This window comes from Chiloscyllium punctatum, chromosome 12, assembly GCF_047496795.1.
Source record: "Chiloscyllium punctatum isolate Juve2018m chromosome 12, sChiPun1.3, whole genome shotgun sequence".
NCBI classification, from domain to species: Eukaryota; Metazoa; Chordata; class Chondrichthyes; order Orectolobiformes; family Hemiscylliidae; genus Chiloscyllium; species Chiloscyllium punctatum.
In genome coordinates, this window is record NC_092750.1 from 54124419 (window position 1) to 54144713 (window position 20295).

Consider the following 20295-nt stretch of genomic DNA (forward strand, 5'->3'; position numbering starts at 1 on the left):
GCTTCTCTTGTAAACATGATACCCTGTACAAGCATGGAGGGCAAAAGCTCAACAACTGAGTAACGTACAAATGTTAACAATAAAGAAATACCCCAGAGCAAAAAAGATGAAGATATATTGTGCAGCACAGAGTCAGACAATTTGCTTCATTTACAGTACTTTGCCAGTTCATGGCAATGGGAAATGCTGACCACTCAAAAAAAATATTATAAAAGGTCTCAAGTAACTGACCTTGGGCTATTAATAATTCATTTTGAAAAGAAAATGTCATTGTTTTCACCTCAAATATATATTGCTTTAGTTGCTACAGCTAAATAAACCTGGAAATTCTCTGACCGATTTTCTATCTGTTTCTATTAAGCAGTTGGGTGGTACCATGTGTCAGTTCTCCTCAACTTTAAAATAGATCACTGTTAATGAAGCATGCTTCACGTATGTACAGCAATAGTCATGTCTTTTGATCACCCAACATGACCCGAGAGTCATAAGACTGTAAAAAGCAGCTTCAACGTACAATCAATTGCAAAACATTTCCAAAGTAATCTGAAGAGGGAGGAGAACTTTGAAGTATAAAAGGATTCACACAAACGTTAACATTTCCTTATTTATTTTGCTGTATTACTGCAGGTAAGTCTAGTTGCTTTTGATAAGAGTGATTTTTGATGGATCTTTGGCAAATTACTCCAGTTAGGTCAATGAGGGCAGCTGTGCATGGGAAATATTATAACCTTAACTGGAGCCTCCCAGATTAATAACTTGCAATTCCATTGGTGCTTGTTCATCTCCCTTCATTTCGAGAACTAGTGATAAGTTGGGCACGCCAATGTTTCCATTTATTTCATGATTTTAACATTGATACAAAATTTGAATTATGTCTGGCTCTGGGCTTAACAACATTTGTGTCCCCCTGTGGATCAACAGGCTGAGATGTAAATAGCGATTAAGATAACTAGTTGATATCCATTGTAAAGTGTGCAATCAGAAATCACTGCATTAATGACTTGTTGATATAGTTTATAACATTGTGGATTTAAAATTTATGAAGTGGGATTTCCTTATTTTGGTCCCTTTTCATAACTTGAAATCGATACAAGTTCGTTGTGCTGACTAACTCCCAACTATCTTCTGAGGCTTCATATTTTTGAGTCACTTCTTAATATACTTAGACAATGTTGGGTACATTTAATTTTTAAAAATGTATGTTTTAGAATAATGTGAGCTTTCTCATTTTAAGAAGTATAAATTTTTGAGCATGCATCACATGAATTTGAAATGGATCTGTATTTTGCACAAACTCAACCCATTATTATTTTGTACAGAATTTAAATGCAAATTTGAACTACATCTCATCAGTCTGAGAGTTGTGTCACATTTTCTGTGGACTAGTCCTGTTTAAATGACAAGGAATTGCTCCAGGTTTTTTAAAACATATGATGAATAATTATGCATAACCCTAGCTTCTTATTTAAATCACCAGTTTGAATATTGTTCATTGTTCAAGCACCATCTGATCTCAGATTTTACATTTTCAAATTATGCCAACCTCACTTTATTAATGTTAAGTGTTCACACAAAGGTGAAGTGATCCACTTAGAAAATAACATTGGCATACTAACACCTAATTATTACCTAACATGATGAATTATTTTCATTATGGCTACTATCGTCTTCATCAAGACTGGTAGTGTTAATTCAAATTGTATAGCTTTTGAATATCTCGACTACTTGAATATCTGAAAGCACTCAGAGTGCACATGCTATGAAATATTAACTGAGCAGACTTATATTACACCAGCCCTTGAGAGTCATAGCAGGTTAAATCAGGAAAAAAAAGACTCAACTTCGTCCCAAACATCTGATCAATCTATTTTTTTTAAATCAAACAAAAATAATGATTCAGCACATGGTCATATTATGAGCAGCAACAATTGAATTTTATTGTTGACACAGCATGTTCACATGACAGTGAAGAAAAATATCTCTGGCTTATTTTACTAGTTGACATAACCAAGGTGCAGAAAGTTGTCCAAAGAGAAAATTTGTAAGTGCGAATGTCAATCAAAATATTCAAACCCAAGACTCAGTTAATATTTTGCTTCTGAAGTGCTATGACACCAGTTGAACGTCCTGACTCATTGATGAATAATGATTGATTGAAGAGCATGAAATACATAAATTTTCATTACATACTTGTTCATTTACATTCCTCTGACTGAACTTGTTTGGAATATAAGCAAAAATTATTTTTGCTCATTTCCAAGGGTGAATGGTATAAATGATGAATGGTATAATCCAATTACTGGACCATGGGAGTTGCATGTTGCGTCATTTAGTAAATTTTGCCAAGTTAAAACACATCATTTACCACTTTGTTCACTTTGTATAATAGCTTTCTTTTGAGACTACTGTGGTGCTATTAATATGCTAATTACGCATTGTTTCATACAAATCTTTCACTGTGGCATTATTCACTTTTAATATGATAAAATATAACATGAATCGCAAAAATATTGTCGATAAAGTACATATGCTATTACTGTCCTTTCTAATTGGTTCAGTCATGATCAATACCATCAAGCTTTGTTTATCACTGTAGAGTTGAAAACCAATCATAAATTATATAAAATTACCAGAACCAAACTTTACACATATAAAAGGATTGCATTTATGTACAATTTCTCACAGTAGAAGAAGACTTCAGTTATCACCACATCATAAAGGCTAAGTTCAAATTATTGCAGAAAAATAAATGAATATCAGTGCATTCAAAATTCATAATACTGATATCATTATTCCATCCACACAGTAAGGTATTTACAACCATTAACTTCACTAATGCTTTGATTTTAAAAAAAATGAATACAGTATGCATTTAAATAAAGCTAGTCATGCTTAGGCTGCTCTTTGACTACTCACAACAGCAATATAATAAAGGCCAGAGTCCAAATGAAGGCAGCTTTGTGAATATGTTTTCTGTCTGGTTGTTGTGAGTTTTTCTCTTCAGTCATTCCACAGAAAAATAATTCAGAATCTCTTCATAATCACCCTAGTAACACATTAGCATATCAACAGAAAGTACATCAGTGCATTTCAGTACACACTGAGCAACAAGCCCATGGGAACTAGCTTTTCATTTAAATATATATTTGCCAGCAGTTCAGCCATTGCTGCAGAAATGCTCATGTTTTCAATATCATTGACTGTATTTAATGTAAATGCTATTATACTGTATATCTATATGACTATGACTAAATGTATAAACATTACAGACAGGTTACTTTTGTTTATTTTCTTCACAGACATTATTAGACAAAAACAATAATAATTTTATTTATAACCTACTTTGACATTTTTCACTGAGTTTAAACATGCACTCTTTCCTCTTCCCAAGTTGGCATGTTATTGGATTTATCTCCATAGTGCTCAGCACGAGTATCATCCTGGAGTCCTTGGGTCAGGTTAATGTATATCAGAAGGCTAATTAACCATTGAAACATCACTCACTAACCCAGTAACAAGAATGCAGATTTCAAGCATAACTATATAGGAGAGTAATCAAGAGCAAGAACCATGACACTGTTTCTCTGGTAAAACAGTACTTGTAATGATCCCAGCTGATGCAATACTGGACGTGACAGATTCCAGAATGAAATATGGTTTGATGCACCATTAGTGTTCATTTTGCAATTTGGTTACCATGGTGGTAAGTCATTGAGCACATTCACATAAGGCTAATAATGTACTTTCAAGAGAGGAACACATTTTTTTTCCCATCAAAACAAAAGCTCCATGTATGACGATGCTTAAAGTTCATACAAGCAAAAAAGGAATTCAATCCTTTCTATACCAGCAATAACCTTTCCAGATCGCACAACCACAATAAAGTAGTCACTACTATCTTCACTTGAAAGTCTCTTACTCAACTGACAAGATCACAAGCATTTCCTTTTGGTGACCTTCTGCATATTCACCAGATGTGGACCTCTCCATTATTGACTCTTCGCAAGACACAGAAACAAGCTGACTCACTGCCTTTTTTAGGCTGCAAAAACTGCTCAAAAATCATTTCCTTCTCCAATTGGGCAGAAGTATTTGCAAAACTTAAAATCTGGAACCACTGCTGCTGCATTTCTACTTTTTCCTGAGCTCAACGTGCCTGTGGCACCTGACAACCCGTCTCTTGTCCCATTATTCACTAGGGAGCATTGGAAATCAACCCCAATCTTCCCAAAGCGATCATAAGTGTAGCCATTTGATTAAACTACTGGATTGCCCAAGGTTATGAATGTGTCAAATTCAGGTTAAAAGAATACGTATAGCAGGATTTCGTCATTTAACAAAAAAAAGTCACTTTTTTTTGTAATCAAAGACTGTTTAACCAACAGCAAGGAAGTACCATGAATTGCTAATTTGCAACCCTCTGACTTAATCTCCACTCCTTTAACATACCCAGATGAAACAGACAAAGCGATAAGACATGATCCATACTAATGAATGAAAAATTTAGTACACTTCTGGTATCAGTGTGAATTATAGGCATCATTGAGTTGTTTTCCTTCAGTTCTTTTCAGTTTATGATGAAGGCACAATGTTGTATGTATGCTGATCTCGAGTTTTTCATTGACTGATTAGGAATTCACCCTTGCTATGTCGCTGAAGGTGTTTTACTTTTCTTGATTCAAAACTGTAATTTGCAGACAGAGAGAAAGAGAGAGACTTACAAGAAAATGGTGAGGGATGCCAGCTACCAGAAGGTCTGCTGTTAGATCTCCACACAGGAGGGAGCAGAAGAGATATAGATCCTTTATCTTTCAATCGAAAGAGTTACAACCATGCTAAACCCTCCCAACCCGACAGCAATTGGCTAACCAAAAACAAAAATACAATCAAAAGTCTGTCTCTGGTCAAAGCTGACACTTATGTGCATGTGTACTTGACATGGTGAACATTTTCTCTCTCTCTCTCTCTCTCTCTCTCTCTCTCACACACACACACACACACCACCACACCCCACCCCCACCCCCACTTAAAGAAGATAATGCTACAGGTACATTTCATTGAGCTCCAGAAATTCAGTTTGACAGTAGCATCTTTTCAAAATTGAAATAAAGAATTTGGAATGCTGGAAATCTGAAACAAAAACAGAAATTGCTGGAGAATCTCAGCAGGTCAGGAGATTCTGCAGACCTGTGGATCTCTGTGGTATTCTGCAGGTATTTGTGGAGAAAAGATAGAGTCAACGTTTTGGGTTTAGTGACCCTTCTTCAGAACAGCTTTTGAAAGATGAGTCACTGGACCCAAAATGTTAACTCTGTTTTCTCTTCCCAGATTTGTTCGACCTGATGAGTTTCTCCAGCAATTTATGTGTTTGATGTCTTCTTCTGTAGTTTCCTTGGTTTAAAGTAGCATCTATTCTCATTTTTATTCCAGAAACCCCAAAAAAGTCTTTAAACTTTTATTATTGAGAAGGTGTAATGTTGTAAACACTGCAGCAATTATCTGCCTGGGCACCTTGGTTTACCTTCAGTCATATGTATTGTTTGATAAGCTATTTTGAACTCACTGTACAAAATGATTTTGTGATCTTTAAAAAATAAACTCAAGTCACCTTCACGCAAGTAAAATCAAAAACCTGTTTAAGTTCTATTTTTGAATCCAAATTCCCCAAGAAATAATTTTATTTTAAATACATTCACTTGTTGGATGTGAGCACTGCTGACTGATCGGCATTTATTACCCATTCCTAGCTGCCCTTGAGAAAGTGGTTTTAAGCTGCCTTTATGAATCGCTGCAGTTCACGTGCTGAAGGGAGACTTTGTAGCGATTAATTCAACTGAGTGGCTCAGAAGTCAAGTGAGAATCAAATATATTACTGTTACCATTGGAATCACATTTTGGCGAGACCAGGTGATGATGGTAGAAGGACATTCATGTGCCAGATGGGCTTTTCCAACAATCGACAATGGTTTCATGGTCATGAATATATTCTTTTTTATACTGAATTCAAATTCCACCATTTGCCATGGTGTGATTTGAACTCATGTCCCCAGAACATTTGCTGAGTTTCTGATTAGTAGTCTGGCAATAATACTGCTAGGCCATCATTTCCCTGTATAATGCATGACAGCCTTTATGACAATATGAGGGTTTTTGCATATGAGGATCATGTTATGATGCACTGACGAGTTAAGCATTTGATGAATTCAAGTGAATAACATTCCCAGGTGTTGTGGCTAGTGACCATCACATCATGCACGAAAATGCTCACTGGGAGGTGAACACTTAATTGTGAACGAAAGCAAAGGACATAATGACAAAGCACGTTCACAAAGAGGCTGCCTGATCATCAGGGCAATTCCTTTGCGGTTTCTGAACAGTTAGCAGTAATTAGTCTGGGAAGTTATTTAAAAACGTAAAAATGTTTCTCATTTTCTGCTTTTTCAAAAGGACATAATGGCTAAACTATGTTGGTGGCAGGTGGTAAGGGAACCAACAAAGTGGAAAAAACAAATATAATCTCATCCTCAACAATCTGCCCATGACAGATGCAGGTGACCACCACAACTGACCACCATCTATACCTCGTGGAGACAAATTTCCATCTGAATATTGAAAATATCCTCCACCATGTTGTGTGCCACTGTCATTGTGTGGAATATAATAGATTTGAAACAGATCTAGCAACTCAACACTCGGTATTCAACATGCACTGTGGACCACCGACAGCAGAACTATTATCTATCATAATCTGTATTCTCTCAGTCCATCATATATCCCATTTTCCAATTATCATCAAGCCAGGGGATCAACCCTGATTGAATGGACATTGCAGGATGGCATGCCAGGAATAGCACCAGACCTTCCTAAAAATGATGTCTCAACCTTCAGAAGTTAGAAAACAGGAGTGTCAACAGCATGGCAGAGACATCAAAGCAATTCCACAACCAACGGTGCAGACATAAGTTTTTGTTATTAAACAACTCATGGAGCAAGAGTTTCTACAGATATCCACATCCTCAAAACTTGTGGAGTCCAGGATAAAGCAGATGATAAGGCTGAAGTATTTGCAAAACCTTCAGCCAGAATTTGAGTGCATGTTCCATCTTGGCCTTCTCCAGAGATTCCCAATCTCACAGATGCTAGCCTTCAGCCAATTTAATTCACTCCACATAACATCAAAAAGCACTGGAGGCACTGGATACTGCAAAGGCTAGGGGTCCTGCCATAAGGAATAATACTGAACTAGGTGTTCCAGAACCTGCCACTCCCCTCGGCATGGCTATTCCAGTACAACTGCAACACCAGCATCTCCTAACAATGTGAAAAAATTGCCGAGGTATGTGCTGTACAAAAAGACAAGACAAATTCAAATTTGCCAATGACTACCCAATCAGTCTACTCTCTATCATCAGTAAAATGCATCTTAATTAAGGTATCATGAACAGTGCTCTCAAGCAGCACCTGCTCAGCCCTAACCTGCTCAGGAGGAGCTGACTTCCAGAGATGAGGTGACTGCACTTGATATCCAGGGCTGCATTTGACTAAAAATCAAAAAGCTCGAGCTAAACTGCTGTCAAGAGCAATTTGGGGAGGGTGGGACAATCTTTGCTTTGAGCAGATCAAATCAAATCAAAAATGGTTGTGGTAGGAAATCACTTATCTCAGCTCTTGGACATCCCCGCAGGAGCTCCTCAGAGTGTTGTCTTAGGCTCCACCATATGTAGCTGCTTCATCATTGAGCCCTTCCTCCATCATAAGGTCAGAAATGCAGATGTTTGTTTTTGATTGCACAATGTTCAACACCATGCCAGAATACTTAGATACTGAAGGAGTCAGAAACTCCCAACTTCTATTTGTCTTTCTAGAATCAAGAGAGAATCTTTGAAATTGTATTATCATTCATCCATCACCTGAAGGTCTAGTTAAGTAAATGACTTGTTCCTTGCTATTCTGTTGGTGATCTAAATATGTGTTGCATCTTTGGAAATTACCTTTTGTATATGTATGCATGTGTCTAAGTACGTGTGTGGATATCTATTGTGCCTGCATATTTTTGGAGGAGTAAGTTTTTATTGCATTTACATTGGGGCTGCTGGGGAATAAAAACAAACACTCATGCTTTATATAAAAAAAATTAAACCCACTCCAGATCGGATGTTTACTATGATCACATTCAAAACAAGCCCACTCATAAATACATTATACTGCAGTCAGCTAACAGGTAACATTAAGGGAAACACTGATCCTTCCCCCTCTTCCCATTCATACTCATGATCTACAAATTTATTTTTTAAACTTCAGGGGGATTTCCTTTCAGATATTATATTTTTCACTGGCCTGCATTAATTACGAAGGTTAATGTGGCTTCATAATCAGCAGAGATCAGAAAAGAAAGTGGTTTTACAATCCCCCTCATGCCTGTTCTGTTATGCAATGAGATTCATGGCAGGTCGTCTGAGTTTCCTTCCCTGATGTACTTTTTTTTCCTGTTAAATTATACTTTTCAAAATAGCACAATGCTTGTGATAATTCTAATGCAAACTGTAATTTGTTAACGAGCAGTTTCCTAGAGTGCTAAGATTGTTTTGATATTGAAATCCACGAATGATTTTTCAAAGGTTAATTTCGACAATAGCTGCACATGAACTTACTTTTCCTTAACATTTGAGTCCAGAAGGGCAACTATATTACATAATGAATTTCACCACCACCTTCCAGCTCCGGTGAATAGACTGACCGAGAAGTTTAATTTGCTGTTCTCCATCGTTTTACAGATCAATTCCTCATCGATTGTTGGTGAATTTTTAAAGCAGACAGCCAAGAGTCTCTCAGTAATCAAAACTAGGTATGATTCAGGTTTTGTCTCAACACGCTTATCTCAGGGTGTTGGTACTCCTTCGGGCCACTGACATGACTGAAATGATTCAGATTCATGAATTGGAAGCATAATTTTAAAATTTGCAGCCAACAGCTAAATGAACATGCTTGAGAGACTGAATGGCTGACTCATGTTCCCATGAGTGTTTGGTTACGACAGTGAAGGACTGCACCAAATTACAGGAAGACATTCAAAATGTTTGGAATGGCTTTGTGGTTCCCAAAGCATCTTAATTAAGGAATGCAGGTTTACATACTCCTTGAAAGTTTACTCAGTGGAGTAAAATAGCAGAGGGATGCAAATCACTAAGTCACAACACACAAGGGCAAATTAAACAAATTTCCTTGTTCGAGGGATAGAATCCAAAAGTACAGATGTTTCACTGAATTTGTATTAAACTTTGCTTTGACCATACTTCGTAAACTTTGAAGAGGTTTGGTTTCCAAATTAGCACACACATGCAGAGGTCAGTTGATATGGTGGAACATAGATATATTGGAACGAAATCATGACATTTGCTCAACAATGAGTAATTGGCAGCCCTAATAACTCTCTGTTGGAGCATCTTCTGCTCAGGACATTGAGTATTTCCAAATGCTAGACCAGGGCATTGTGATCAGTATGATGTCCTGCTCTTCTTGTTCCCTAGTAATTCCAACTGCATCATCTGTGCTACACTTTAGGAAAAAGCAATAATACCCTTCCCACACCTCTTTCTCATTTCCAGTTAGACCATGGGGAGAATTGACATTGACCTCTTTCAGTTCACGGGAATGGTTCTGCTCATTTTGAGTGACTATTTTTCCAAATGCATTGCAGTCCAGAAACTCAAATCAACCAACTTCAGCAGCTCTGAAATCCTCTTGGAAAGCCATACTCTTTATGCAATGAAACCTAAGCATACTTATTTCCAACAATTGGTTATAATTTGCCAATGGCTATTTCTACTCCTTTACAGTTGCAAATGGAATTTTACATGTCATAAGCTCAATAAGATATCCTCAAGCCAAAGTGGAGAAAGAGACTTCGGAACCCTCATTTGCACGAAGACTCACTGACCTCTGCCACTTTCTACAAAAATGCAAACAGACCTAATGAGCATTTGCAAAAGTTCTCATTTATATTGGAGCAAATGTAACCTCTGCTGTGAACTTTCCAAAAAGGAACCAGACTTGCTTTGACCCTCTTAAATCTGCTTCAGCAAACAACTCAGCACTAGCTGCCAAAGATCTGGTTTGGCACAACATTAAAGACGAATTGAAGAAACAAAAATCAAGGTATTAGCTGATGAAAACAGAAACAATTTGGTAGGGTTAGGTGATAAACATTGCTAGGGTAATAAAATTATCACTTTAAAATACAATAATTCATAAAGCTGATTAAGTAACAAGTGCTATGCAGCATAGCTAATGAAAGTTTTTTGTTTGTCACTAAAGAAGCCAATCAAGTGAGATCTAGAAGAGGTCCCAAATATTGATGGTGATAATGTGACAATACTATAGCTTTAGGATGTATATTTTGTCCTTTTTTGTTAAATGAAGAGAGGTTGAGACAGAGGCACTGGGTGGTCTATTCCAAGCCAATCAAATAAACAGCTTTAGAGGCCTTGGGCTATTTTTTTCTCTGCTAGGGCCATTGCCTCGTTGCAGTTTCCATTGCTTTCAATCATAATTCAAACTGTTTCATTTCCTTTTCTCTTTATTGTGCCTCTAATTCAAGCTGCCTCACTTCCAATTGAATTTTAGCTATTTCCAAAGATTCAAATGGTATTTCTAACAATTACTTTCCCTTTTCCCACAGAAAAAGGCAACCTCGTCTCCAGTTTGTCTGCCAAATCCAAAAGCTTTGCCTTGCTCACTCCCAAAGTGACTAAAAGAGCCATTACTACACAAGGCCTTATTTAAACCAATAGAACGCAATGCTTGAAAAGAGAACACCAACACTCATCACTCCAAGTCTTTGAGTCCAATAATCCAAAAAAAAAGTGGAACCAGAGATTTTGATCCCAGATGAACTGCAAATAGACCAAACCAAACCCCCTCACAATACACTAGGAGGATAGCCTAAACCCCAACATTTTCTTATTTTTAAATGCGGTTTTGATCTGGATGCAATTTGAATGGTCAAGCTACCAGGCTTGAAGCAAATCATGCTTTATTCTTTTGTGATAATTAAAATATAAACAAAAGAAAAATGAATCACTATAAATTTAACTCTGTTGGAAAATGTAATAACATACGATTTAACTACTAACTAGCAACTATTTCAATGTAGTACCATCCCATAAACACACCCTTGGCATGTCTCTCACGCAATTCTCTAGTCCATGACAAAGCTCGAGAAAACACTGATGGAGAGAGAGGGGGGCAGAGACCAAGAAAGGCTAAGAGAGACAGCAAGAGCTCAAGTGTTTTGGTGTAGCAGGGTCAGATATAGACCAGCTTCTAAATCCCAACAGCTTCTGAAAGTTAAAATAAAATCCTGGTTCTGTGGGAGTTTGACCCCACCCGTTCGGGCTGCTTCTATTGTTTCAAGTTTAAAAACAGAACCCAAGGCCTCACAAGCTGTTTCCGTTATTGGATTCAAATAGGCATGTTGATACCTCTGTCTTAAAAGATCTCTTCCAAAAAAAAACACAAAATACACCTCTTCAAGCCATAGTACTGCAAGGTCATCTCAAGAACACAACAGTCCTGTTTGAAAACTTCAAAGTGACTGTGGTAGTTTCACACTTTTTGATAAAGTTAATCAATTAATCCTGCTTCTCTGACATTCCTCCATGGTCCACCTTCATACACTCACCTTGCTGAACTCTGCTCCTGTCTAAATAGAAGCCATAATATCTCCACCTTTCTCCCACTGTCACTCTACTCAATGACCTTGATTCCCCAAAGGCTCGATCATTGTTCTTTCCCCTTTGTGAGTTTAATCTTGATGGTGACTTCTATTCGCCCTTGACTACCTTCCCTGTCCAATGACCCCTTAGTATTATTTTGACATGATTACTCTGAGCAGTCCTTAGCCCATTCCCCAATTTGTCATGGACATAGGTGGGACACCCTAAATTTCTTCTGGCAAGAAGAAATGAACTGGCTTCCTGTCTTTATTAAAACAGTCCCTCAGTGGACTGCATTGGTTAATTTAAAAATGATCCCTTCCCTCATATAAAGCTTTCTTTCAGGGCCAAATAAACTTCGGTTTTATCAGGAGCCAATATAACCATACTTTCTTGAATTAACAAAAAGTTTATAAAGTACTGCACACAGAAGGAATGCTGATACAACACACACACAGATGATAAATAAGAATTTAGTCCAAAAGATTAAAAAAACAAACAAAACACCTGTCTTTAAATGTTTATGAAGTGCAAATTATTGAAAGCTGTGGCCATTAGAGTGAAGATTACAAGGATGTTAGTAGTCCGTCAGTTTCACGCTGTTTAGTGTTACAGGTTGGTTGAAACTCTGTAGTTCTGATTCACATCAGCTATGAATGACTCCAGCATTCTGGATAAGAGAAAGGTCTTTCTGTGCCTGATGTCCTTTTATTTGGCTGCCAATTAGCTGATTTCTAGCACTCATACTAAGAGACAATCTTTACCACAACACAGGGATGACAAGAAGTTACTTTTTCAACTTTGCATTCTTTGCATGCTTTGAAGGTCAAACAGAATGCTTACAACATTTTGTCCACAAGCACACTCCAGTTGAATTGAAACTGGCTTTTTCACCATCATGGAGCTATACAGACATAAGAGACCCTTCAGCCCATCAAGTCTACATTCACCTACCTGCAATTGACAGCATTGAACATGCTCATCCAGGTACGCTTTGAAAGTTCTGAGGATCCCTGCCAATACCAACTCTGAGGCAGTGCATTTCAGAGTCCCCTCACCCTCTGTGTAAAAACACTTTTCCTCAAATGCTCTTGAAACCTCCTGCCTTTTTCCTTATAACTTTGTTCCCTCATTATTGACCCTTTAAGTAAGAAGAACAGCTACACACTGCATCCTGTCCACATCTCTCATAATCATTTCAGTCAGGTCCCCTCTCAGCCTTCTCTGTTGCAAAGAAATCAATCCAAGCTTATCCAGCCTTTCTTCATAGCTAAAATGTTCCATCCTAGGCAATATCCTGGTGAATCTTCTCCTTCATCGAGTGAGGCAACCAGAACTGCAACAGTTCTCTTGCTATGGTCTCACCAAAGATATTTACAGCTTCAACAATAACCTCCGGCTTTTATCGTCAATGCTACAACTGATAAAGGCCAGAATACATATGCCTTCTTAATCACCCCATTCACTTGCCTTTCTGTTAGTTGTGGATAATCACCCTAAGATCTTTTAGTTACTCTGAGGGTCCTAGTGTGCTGCCATCAAATGAGTGTTCTCTTGTCTTGTCATTCCCCCTACCCCGGCCACGTGCTTCATCTTATACTTATCACAGTTAAATTCCATCTGCCATTGATCCGCCCATTTGACCAACCTATCTATATCTTCCTGTAACTTAAGACCTATTTTCTCACTATTAACCACCCAGCCAATCCTGGTGTCATCTACAAACTTATAATTTCCCCACATTCTCATTACTTATATGTCAACCATAAGAGACACATCAGTGGACACCAGTCTCCTGCCACACAAACAATCTTCTACCACAAACACCACCCTCTGTCCCCTACCTCACAACCAAATTTCGATCCAACTTGCCAAGTTACTCATAATCCTAGGTGTTCGTACCTTCTTTATCAGCGCCCCAAGCAAGACCTTGTCAAAGGTTTGGTCGACACACATAACAGCATTACTCTTGTTGACTCACTTCCTTGATAAATTCTATCAAATTTGTAAGGCATTACCTCCCTCTGACAAAACCATGCTGACTATCCTGATCAAATCTTGCCTCTCCAATTGGTGATTAATTCTCTGCTTCAAAATGTTCTCCAACTTATGTGAGACTCACTGGTCTGCAATTCCATGATTTAGTTCTGCCTCCCTTCTTGAAAAGTGAAATCACATTAGCTGTCCTCCAATCCTCTTGCACCTCCTCTGTGGCCAGAGACAAATTAAAAATCGGAGGCCGAGCCCTGGAATTTCCTCTTTTTTTCCCCAAGACAGACAGGGATACAGCTCATCCAGACATAGGATTTGTCCATATTAAAATCTGCCAAGACTTCACAAGCTCCTCACTCACTTTGTGAATGCGCTGAAGAATCTCAGTCCCTTTTAACATCTTCCTCCTTAGTCAACACAGATATGAAGCACTCATTTAACACCCTGCCAATTTCTTCCAGCCCCAAGCACAGATTGTCCCCTTGGATCTGATGCGAAAGAGAATAACCAGGGAAAAGGTAGCATATTAAAAGAATATCTTGTGATTCTCCTTAATTCAACCCCATCATTGTTTTCTCATGCTCCCGCTTTGCTCTCCTAATTGCTTTGTTAAGATTCCCCTGCACTTTCTATATTCCATAGCGCCTCAATTCTGAACATTTGTCGACATCCAGGGTCCTCGGAGCTTGTTAATTCTAAATTTCACCCTAAAGGGAACATATTGGGCCTGTACTCCCTACAATTCAACCCTTCACAGTATGACCATCCAATTATGCCAGGTAATTTGAAATCCAATCATGTTATTAACCTATTATTATTTTTAAACACCTCATTAAATGTCAACATACCTGCTACTCTGTTGCCTGCTAACAGGTCTGGGCCTTCTCATACACTTCTAGAAGTGTGATTACCTCTTCTTTATTCCTCAGCTCTAACAACAAAACCTGCCAAGATATTGTCCCTCCTTACCGCAGTCACTGACTACATAAATAATAATGCAAAACTGCCTCCTCTTCAACGTCCTCTTGACCTGACTGAAGATTCAATATCCTTGAATGTTCAGTTCCACTCCTGCCTGTCGCTTAACTGTGTCACTGTGATGGCAACAATATTACAATTCCATGCTTCAATCTATGCCATTAAGTCATTTATCTTATCTCTAATACTTCTAGCATAAAACTTCCCTTGATATAATGTGCAGTGCCGTCAATGATGAATCTCCTCCCCCTGCCAAACTAACTTAAACTAATGATTGTATTCTTCAGAAGTGAAGTCAAGCTTGTGTCCACAGCTTGGGGCGTAGCTGGGACCAAACTGCATTTGAGCAGTTGATCAGCCCCTCAATCTCTCAAGCGAGCTTTTCGCTCTCTCTAAGGTTTATTTTTGACATATTTAGGTATTATGTTCCATTGGTCCCACACATTTTTTTTCTTTCAGCCAGCCACTGAATTTATACTTGCAGTTATTTCTTCACTGTAGTCCACTTATTTTGGATTTAAGGGTTAAAAAGTGTCATTGTATTTTGGGATTTTAATCTGTCATGATAATCACTTCTCTCAACCTTACCTTCTCACTGCCTCTTCAGCATCAGTTCTTAAAATAATTCCAGACATCCTTCAACTGAACATTGGTATGTCTAAAGCCATTGTTGTCACCACTGATTTAATTTTCCATGTCAGATACTAGCATCATCGAAACAGAGACTTGCTCAAACCTGGCATCTTGGCTGAAGTAAGTTTCAGAACTGAAAGCTTGTCTTCAACCTTCATTTCCACAGTAACTTACTTAATCACCAGCAACATTACCCATCTTTACTTCAAGTCCTCATACTTAATGTCAAAACCTTTGCTTCCACTTAATTGCCTCAATATTCTCATCTAATGCTGGCCTTTTATCATATGCCTTTAGCAAATTAAATCTTGTCTAAAATGCAAAATTCTGTTCATGTATTCTTCCCGAAACTGTGGAACTACCATTACCTGCATCCCCCATTCAAAATGCTTTCATTGCATTCAAAGGTCTCAAAGTCTTACACTTTCATTCTTCTTTAATACCTCTGAGGTTTTTCACACTCACTCCACTCTAATATTTATGACAAAACTAGAATGTGCTAGTTCTACAATTGTCTACAACTGTTCTTTTTCATTTAAAATTAACAAATTAAAATTAACAAATGAAATGAAAGCTTTTTGACATAACTGTAAAAGATTTTTAGGGCGGCACGGTGGCACAGTGGTTAGCACTGCTGCCTCACAGCGCCAGAGACCTGGGTTCAATTCCCACCTCAGGCAACTGACTGTGTGGAGTTTGCACATTCTCCCCCTGTCTGCGTCGGTTTCCTCCCACAGTCCAAAGATGTGCAGGTCAGGTGAATTGGCCATGCTAAATTGCCCGTAGTGTTAGGTAAGGGGTATGGGTGGGTTGCGCTTCGGCGGGGCGGTGTGGACTTGTTGGGCCGAAGGGCCTGTTTCCACACTGTAAGTAATCTAATCTAATCTAAAAAAAATTTTTAATAACATGATTCCTACACTTGGAATCTGTCATCCTGATTATTCTTCATAAACGTTTTCGGGTGGCCTGCACATTGTAGAATCTATGGAAATGGATTTTACTTGAATTGGCTTTGTGATTATCAGTTTAAAAATGATGCAAACCAATTTTCTTTTTCAGTTATTCTTAGCACATACACATGACTGCTCAGTTTGCATTCCAGAAATGTGGTCCAGGACCAAAACATTTCTCAATGACCTGTTCTGAAGAAGGATCACTGGACACAAAAGATGAACTCACAGATGCAGTCAGATCTGAGTTTCTGCAATTATTTCTGTCTTTGATTCAATGACTTGGCTTGTCTTGACTGCACTGGGTTTGCTGGTTTGAGTGGCTTGTTCAGTAGAGCACTTCCAGTAAAAATAATGCTCTATGCATTCCATGCAACATTATACAGAGAAATCATACTTCCTGTTGGCAGGCATTGTTGGTAAACAATCTGTCACTCCGACTGTTCAGGGAATTGCTGCGAATGTAAAATGCATGGTAATATAAAACATTTGTGCAGAATAAAATTTTGAAAAAGACTGCTTTACATCCTTCAGCATTTTGATAACATTTTCTTTTCTTGGAAAGTCGATGAATTCATTACAAAGGCTGACTTTCAACAGGAGAAGTTTCAGAAATGGAACAGACATCAATTATCTTTTTCATTAACTCATTATTGCTTAATGTTAGAGCTAGCACTAAAATGTACTATAAAAAGTGAGCATAAAGTATTTCACCTTTGAAGTAACTAAATAGATCACCTCAGTTTAATTTAGTTACTCCACAGATGAGGCCTGACCTTGTAACCATCCCCAACATTTCCTGTGTCAAATGATGGAGACCAATCGTTATCTTCCATGTACCATGTATTAAGGAAATGATAACCAATTAATGAAAGCTTTTTGTTTTTGTTGTACAAATTACGCATAATATTTTCTCTTACATCATTCCAATATTTCATTATTGCCTTCTCATTGACTATTTTTGCTCAACTGGTCGATGAGCTGATCCTGACCTGTCCTCTCACTTCATACGGTATTTCATTTCACACCTTTGATATGTTGGGAACCTTTCAAAATCGCTTTTACATTTAGATGCACACTTGAATATTAGAATGCCTGTGTACTTCTCATGATATAAAGACCATTGACCGAGGTATTCAGAAATTGATAGTTTGGTTAATTTTATTTATAGGACCAAACGAATTGAGATCATGTTTCAAAAATGAAGTTGAAGGAAAATGGCTTACTTTGGATGTCAACATCTTCGAGGCAAAAATATATTCTTGTCAATTTCCAACCCTCAAAACTGAAATGCATTAGCAAATAAAACTATATGGTTACTATATAACTCTTTAAGTACCACTTGAGAAAATGCTTTGGACATTAGTATCGGAGCTCATGGTGAAATTACCCTGTCCTCCTCACCAAGTAAATGACACTTCATTTAAAGATTACTTCTTGTGTTATGCTTCATTAGGCTTGGAAATATTTCTTCTGAAACACAACTCATGGGTGCAACACTGGTGCAATTTATGTTACATCAAGGTTAGCAACACTCTTTCACTACTGATTATATAAATGGGGTTGTTGTAGTCTTCACTACAAAACAAATCCTTTGCTATTCTGGGTCCTTGGATTTGTTTTATTTTCCTCTCAAATACTTTTTCTTGCAGCTCTGCAGACAAGAAAAAAAACTGTTGGATTCTTCCCTTACACAAGCGGAATTAATTCAGATCTTGTGTTGTTACCGTAATGAAATCTGTATTTCCCCAAACTGAAGACTAATCTGTTCAATTGTCAACATGTTAACACCTCTAGGGCTACATGGATGTACCTTTGCTCATGCAGAATCAGTAAAATACCAATTGGATCAACAACAACATTTTGTGTGCAGAAGATGTCACATTGCAGTCTGACTTTCAAAACATTTGGCTCAGTTTGAAATGAGTGACCATGACTATACGAAAACAACAACATAATAATCAGTAAAGTGATGAAGGGGGTAATCAACAGTGGTATCAAACAGCAGCTGCTCAGTGACACCCAGTTTAGGTTCCACCAGGACCATTCAGCTCCTGACCTTATTACAGCCTTAGTTTAAATATGGACAAAAGAGCTGCATTCCAGTTGTGAGGCGAATGTGATAAGCCCTTGATATCAAGGCCATATTTGGCTGAGTGTGACATCAAAGTGCTCTCACAAAGCTGGAATTAATGGGAACTGTGGAAAACCTCTGCTGGTTGAAATTAGACCTGACACATGGGAAGATGTCTTTTGTTGTTGGAGGTCAGTCATCTCAGCTCTAGGACATGTTTGGAGGAGATCTTCAGGGTAGTGCTCTTGGTCCAGCTGCTTCAGTAATGACCTGTCCTCCTTCAAAAGGTCAGAAATGGGTACGTTCAACGATGATTGCAAAATGTTCAACTCCATGCATGACTCCTCAGATACTGAAGCAACCCATGTTCAGATGTAGGAAAACCTGGACAATATCCAGGCTTTGGCTGACAAGTAACATTCACACCACTCAAATGGCAAGCAATGATCATTTCCAATCAGGGATAATATTCAATGGCATTATCACCATGAATTCCCCTGCTATCAACATCCTGAGGGTTAACATTGACCAGAAAGTCAACTGGACGAGCCATATAAAAATACCATAATTTTAAAAGCAGGTCAGAGGCTAGGACCACTGCAGTGTGTAACCTACCTCTGGACTCTCCAAAGCCAGTCCACCATCTACCAGGCACAAGTGAGGAGCAGTGTTCCCTCTAATTAGCTTACCAGCTGTGTGGGCCTCTGAATTTGACACATGGCACTGACTTACACAACCAGAAGCCAATATCATTCACAGAAAGTAAAATCTTAGAGTGACTGCACATAATCGCGTGTCACCACCCAACATGGATGCAACACCGGTCAACACCTTCACTCAAATGAACATATAAAAGAAAACCTTGTATTGTACAACTATTATCCTCATTGTTCACCACCATACCAAATTTGGTATCCTCCATAAACTTTTTGATCATACCCCTTTCTTGTTAAGGGTAAATTATTAATGTGCAACACAAAAGCAAGGACCCCAGCACTAAGTTGGGTGGATCCCCACTGGAAACAAACTACCAGAGAGATCTGCCTCTGCCATCACCCTCAGATTCCTGGCTCTTAGACAAGTTTGGATGCACTTATCAACGTGATCTTGGATCCCATGTGCTCTTACTTTTCTGACCAGTCTGGCATGAACACAGCATTATCAAAAGCCTTGAAGTCTGTGTACACCCCATGCATTGCCACATGAAAATGCATTACCCTCATCAAGACATGTGGCTATTTGCTCAAAAAAGAGAAACGTACTTGTAATCAGGGATAGTATAGTCAAAAGGTATGGCAAGGCACAGGAGTCCCGAAGGCTGCGTTTCCCTGCCTGGTGCTAAAGTTTCGAAAATCTCATCTGGGCTGGAGAGAGACTTGGAGCAGGAGGGAAAAGATCCAACTGTCATGATCACTTAGGTACAACGATATAGGGAGAAAGGGGGAAGGATGTTTTGCTGAGGGAATATGAACAGCTAAGGACTAAATTAGAAAGAAGAACTAAAAATGTGAGAAGCTCTGGATTACCGAAGCCACAAGGAAATTGGCACGGGGTCAACAAGATGAAAGAGATGAGTGTACGGCTCAAAGATTGGTGTGGGAGGGACTTGTTTGAATTCATGGGATATTAGCACCAGCACTGGGAGAGCAGGAAACTGTCTGATGCGATGGGCTCCAGCTGAATCAACCTGGAACCAGAGTCCTGATGAATCACACAACTGGAGCTGCAGATTGGGCTTTAAACTAAATAGTGGGGGCATGGTTCCATTTTTTGGAAAATTATGGAAGAAACTGAAGTGAGTGAGAGTTCAGTTGAAGTTGTTAAAGCTTCCAGAACAGGTAATAGGATAGAGGGCATGGAAAGGGTCAAGAATCTAATTTTATACACAGCAGGTAAGGGGACAATTATGAGAAGGAAGGCAGTCAACATAGGACTGAGTCTGCTGTAATTAAAT

At 38.4% G+C, this 20295-nt stretch overlaps 1 protein-coding gene across 15 annotated transcripts in view; it reads right to left on the reverse strand.

The window, feature by feature from the left end:
• Window positions 1-20295, reverse strand: part of LOC140483855 (contactin-4-like) — a 2466301-nt gene that overhangs the window by 1305767 nt on the left and 1140239 nt on the right. Inside the window, exon 1 of one of the 15 annotated variants that reach the window (XM_072582605.1) lies at window positions 2917-2934. The exons of the other annotated variants lie outside the window; for them this stretch is intronic. The gene's annotated coding sequence lies outside the window, so the exon portion shown is untranslated. Of the gene's footprint in view, window positions 1-2916; window positions 2935-20295 lie in introns of those variants that run through there. 15 annotated transcript variants of the gene reach the window in all.